This window comes from Rana temporaria, chromosome 3, assembly GCF_905171775.1.
Source record: "Rana temporaria chromosome 3, aRanTem1.1, whole genome shotgun sequence".
Taxonomy (NCBI): domain Eukaryota; kingdom Metazoa; phylum Chordata; class Amphibia; order Anura; family Ranidae; genus Rana; species Rana temporaria.
In genome coordinates, this window is record NC_053491.1 from 494,217,450 (window position 1) to 494,222,865 (window position 5,416).

General features: G+C 49.9%; 1 long non-coding RNA gene across 1 annotated transcript; it reads right to left on the reverse strand.

Moving 5' to 3' along the window:
• Positions 1–4,230: 4,230 nt before the first annotated feature.
• LOC120933841 lies at positions 4,231–5,150 on the reverse strand. Its single transcript, XR_005748131.1, has 4 exons — positions 4,976–5,150; positions 4,792–4,863; positions 4,523–4,694; positions 4,231–4,428 (listed from the first exon to the last, which is right to left on the reverse strand). It is a non-coding gene; the product is annotated as an uncharacterized LOC120933841 (long non-coding RNA).
• Between the last annotated feature and the right edge of the window lie 266 nt (positions 5,151–5,416).

Genomic DNA, 5,416 nt, shown 5'->3' on the forward strand with positions numbered 1-5,416 from the left:
GAGAAGGATCTGGGGGGATCCATAGTGGAGAAGGATCTGGAGGGATCTGTAGTGAAGGATCTGGAGGGATCTGTAGTGGAGAAGGATCTGGGGGATCTGTAGTGGAGAAGGATCTGGGGGATCTGTAGTGGAGAAGGATCTGGGGGGATCCATAGTGGAGAAGGATCTGGGGGGGATCCATAGTGGAGAAGGAACTGAGGGGGATCCGTAGTGGAGAAGGATCTGAGGGGGATCTGTAGTGGAGAAGGATTTGGGGGGATCCATAGTGGAGAAGGATCTGGGGGATCCATAGTGGAGAAGGATCTGGGGATCCATAGTGGAGAAGGATCTGGGGGATGCATAGTGGAGAAGGATCTAGAGGGATCCATAGTGGAGAATGATCTGGAGGGATCCGTAGTGGAGAAGGATCTGGAGGGATCCGTAGTGGAGAAGGATCTGGAGGGATCCGTAGTGGAGAAGGATCTGGAGGGATCCGTAGTGGAGAAGGATCGGGGGGGATATGTAGTGGAGAAGGATCTGGGGGGATCCATAGTGGAGAAGGATCTGGGGGGATCCATAGTGGAGAAGGATCTGGGGGGATCCATAGTGGAGAAGGATCTGGGGGGATCTGTAGTGGAGAAGGATCTGGGGGTTTTGGTAGATCATAAGCTCAATAATAACACGCAATGCCAAGCTGCGGTTTCCAAAGCGAGGAAAGTCCTTTCTTGTATAGAGAGGGATGGACTCCAGAGAGAGAGATATCATCTGTACAAATCATTAGTAAGACCTCATCTGGAATATGCCGTTCAGTTTTGGGCTCCAGTTCTCAGAAAGGATATCGGGGAACTGGAGAAAGTGCAGAGAAGGGCAACCAAACTGATAAGAGGCATGGAGGAGCTCAGCTATGAGGAAAGATTAGAGGAACTGAATTTATTCTCTCCTGAGAAGAGAAGAATAAGGGGGGATATGATCAACATGTACAAATATATAAGGGGTCCATATAGTGAACTTGGTGTTGAGTTATTCACTTTACGGTCATCACCGAGGACAAGGGGGCACTCTTTACATCTAGAGGAAAAGAGATTTCATCTCCAAATACGGAAAGGTTTCTTCACAGTAAGAAGTGTGAAAATGTGGAACAGACTCCCTCCAGAGGTGGATCTGGCCAGATCAGTAGATTGCTTTAAGAAAGGCCTGGATTCTTTCCTAAATGTACAGAATATAACGCAGTGGCGGCCCGTCCATAGGGGGCGCCCGGGCACCACCCCCCTCCTGTAGTCACAAAACGAAACGGCCCCTTTAAGGAAAAAAAAATACAAAAAAAGTCCTTTAACTTTAAATGCACTATGTTTGAGCGCCGGCCATGTGCATTATGGGAAGTGCCACGTCGATGCAATCATGAGATGGCAGACGTGGCACTTCATTTGCCGGCTTTTAACCCGCCTTGCGGCCCAATGCAAATCGCCGATCAGCTTCCGCCATAGAATCACTATGGGCGCTGGGCTGGAGCATTGTTTTCAATTCAGAGAGGTCACTTGCGGGTTTCATGTAATAGATGGAAACCGGAAGTGACGTTTGCATGGCCAGAACGGAGCTGCAAGCAAGGTAAGAGAGAGCTTGTCACTGTGACTGAGACAATGCTTTGTACCTTGGCTCCTTGCTAATTCTATATCCCTCAATTGCTTTCTATCCAGACTGTCTTAATCTCTGTGCAGTTTTCTGAACACAGCATTTGGAGATTTTAAATCAGACTTAAAGCGAAGGTTCACCCAAAAAGTGAACCTCCGTTTTTTGGATCCCTCCCCCCTCTGGTGTCACATTTGACACCTTTCAGGGGGGAGGGGGGTGCAGATACCTGTCTGAGACAGGTAATTGCAGCACTTCCTGGTTCGGATCCCCGCAGGGAATCCAGCCTGGCACGTCACCCCCCCCCCCGCTGTCTTCTGGGAAACACTGTTCCCAGGAGAGAGCGGGGACCAGTCACAGCGCCCGTGATCCTCGCACATGCGCAGGTGGGAATTGGGCGGTGAAGCCGCAAGGCTTCACTTCCTGATTCCCTTACCGTGCATGGCGACGGAAGCAGGACTGATCCTCGGCTGCTGACATCGCGGGCGCGATGGACAGGTAAGTGTCCATTTTTTAAAAGTTAGCAGCTGCCGTATTTGTAGCTGCTGGGTTTACAAAAAAAATTGGGGGGACCTCCGCTTTAACCTATGCTGTGCTGACCCAATTTTAGCAATGTCACTGAAACTCTTTAGGGTTGTTATTAATGTAGGCTATTTCTTTTCTCTGGTGTCTTTGTACATTTTTATTTAAAGCAGGCTTGTTTTTCTAACTCTAAGGTTACATTGGTGAAAATTGCTGCTTCATGTTTATTGCATGCAAACTTTACATAAATCTAGCATTAGTAAAGCAAACTTGAACAATGAACGTGTTTCATTGATAATGCTGTAATTATTAGATATTAAATATGCCAAGATAAACGGATATGGGTTAGTTTTTTTTATCCCCTTTTTGCAGTGGCGGAACTTTAGGGGTCGCTGCAGTCGCATTTGCGACTGGGCCCTTCCGTTATACCGCTGTGGAGAGGCCCCCAAGACCCCGCATCTCCCCCTGCACCTCTGGCTGGTGCTGGCCATTTAGAGTGCAGTGGGGAGAGGTGGTAGGAGGTAGAAGGTGGCGATCGGCAGCTCTATGGTGCCTGTGTGGTGTGGCAGGATCTCCCTGGGGCTTGTAGTACTCTCTTAAGTGTCAGTGTATACAGTGGAGAGGAGAGGGGAGGGGCAGGTATCACATTCACTCCTCTGTATACATTCGGAGATAGAACTAGCCCCAGGGAGATCCCCTGCCTGTGGACACCATAGAGCTGCCGATCACCTCCTCCAGCCAGGTACAGGGGGACCTCTGCAAGGGGGAGTCAGCTTTTTGGGGACCCTGATGTAAGATGGGGGCCTCTGGGGACACTGATGTAAGATGGGGGCCTTTGGGGACCCTGATGTAAGATGGGGGCCTCTGGGGACCCTGATGTAAGATGGGGGCCTCTGGGGACACTAATGTAAGGGGGGGCCTCTGGGGACACTAATGTAAGGGGGGGCCTCTGGGGACCCTGGTGTAAGGGGGGGCTCTCTGGGGAAACTGATGTAAGGGGGGGCTCTCTGGGGAAACTGATGTAAGATGGGGGCCTCTGGGGACACTAATGTAAGGGGGGGCCTCTGGGGACACTAATGTAAGGGGGGGCCTCTGGGGACCCTGGTGTAAGGGGGGCTCTCTGGGGACCCTCATGTAAGGGTAGGCTCTCTTAGGACCCTGATGTAGGGGGAGACTCTCTGTGGACCCTGATGTAAGGGGAGGCTCTCTGTGGACCCTGATGTAAGGGGAGGCTCTCTGTGGACCCTGATGTAAGGGGAGGCTCTCTGTGGACCCTGATGTAAGGGGAGGCTCTCTGTGGACCCTGATGTAAGGGGAGGCTCTCTGTGGACCCTGATGTAAGGGGAGGCTCTCTCTGGACCCTGATGTAAGGGGAGGCTCTCTGTGGACCCTGATGTAAGGGGAGGCTCTCTGTGGACCCTGATGTAAGGGTAGGCTCTCTGGGGACGCTGATGCAAGGAGGGGATCTCTGGGGAACCTAATGTAAGGAGGGGATCTCTGGGGAACCTGATGTAACGAGGGGATCTCTGGGGAACCTGATGTAACGAGGGGATCTCTGGGGAACCTGATGTAACGAGGGGATCTCTGGGGAACCTGATGTAACGAGGGGATCTCTGGGGAACCTGATGTAACGAGGGGATCTCTGGGGACCCTGATGTAAGGAGGGGATCTCTGGGGACCCTGATGTAAGGAGGGGATCTCTGGGGACCCTGATGTAAGGAGGGGATCTCTGGGGACCCTGATGTAAGGAGGGGATCTCTGGGGACCCTGATGTAAGGAGGGGATCTCTGGGGACCCTGATGTAAGGAGGGGATCTCTGGGGACCCTGATGTAAGGAGGGGATCTCTGGGGACCCTGATGTAAGGAGGGGATCTCTGGGGACCCTGATGTAAGGAGGGGATCTCTGGGGACCCTGATGTAAGGAGGGGATTTCTGGGGACCCTGATATAAGGAGGGCATCTCTGGGGACCCTGATGTAAGGAGGATAAATGGAACATCTCTGTGTGATTTCCACAAGTTGCCAACACCCCTGGTAAACAGGAAAATGTGGAGAGACCCCCTAAATGGGGCTTTAAGGGCAACGAAAATTTATAGCAGTCACAGTAATCAAAAAATTGGGTATTTTAATATGCAAAAATGAAAATTATACACATATATCACACAAAATTGTTTAAAAACAATACATAAATGGGTGTCATTGAAAAGCAAAGTCCATGAAGACATACACGGCCCTACGCGTTTCGGATTACCCTTCATCAGGGGCCGAAGTATATGTAGTCAACAGATATAAGAACCACTTTTCTAAAAAACAGAAAAGAATACATATATATTACAAGTGTTACAAAATAGAAAAATGGCAATAAATACATCAAAAGGTGCAGATAAAAACACATACCACTCACAGCGCTTAATCAACCCTGCACACCCCAGAAAAAGGACACCACTGTCAGGACGCAGAAGACTCCTCTAGATGGAATTAAGAGGAAGGAAGCCAACGGTGCAGAATCGCGTATAGCAAGATCTCAGGCCCTTATAGTCCCAAGGTAACATGTAATAATATAAAAAACCTGTCCATAAAAAAGGGGACAGGATAAGTATGAATGTAATTAAATACTAAACCATTTACAAAAAGATATATCAAAAATTATATAAATAACTGCATACCTGAGGTTTGCAGAAGTGTGTCAATATTTTATTTGGCCAAAGGTGTCAGTAGAGAGCTAGCAGAGCTCCAGCCTGTGAATACAATGGATGGCAAATAGAAGCAGGCATTAAATAGGGAAAGAAAAAAACACAAATGAAAAAATGAAAGCAAAAATGAAGAGGTCCAGAGTAAAAGGTTGCGTACATGGAATAGGCACTCAGTATGGCCCAAGGACGTGCCGCTGGTACCACTGCCGTCCAGCAGTGTCTGACATTGCTGGGCGGCAGGACGTTTTTATAGGGAAGCAGGAAGGCGGGCATTGGTGTGGTGGGCGTGATCAAAAAGATCAGGCAGGACATGATAGGCCAGCTGTAGTAAAGGGGATGATGATAGACAGACGCGATTGCGTCATGAAAAAGGGGCGGGGCGGAGGGACGCCGATCACACAATCGGGACCCCACAGCGCCGCCCTGAAGGGCGGAGTCACGACGTGTGATACGTCGTAGCATCGAAGGAAAGCAGAGAGAAGCTGCCAGGTGACAATCACTCACCTGACACGGAAGTGAAGGTAGAACAGGACGTTGGATGGGAATAGGCTGATGTAGAGGAAAGGGAGGTGCAGAGATGAGAGCTGCAGAAAAAGTG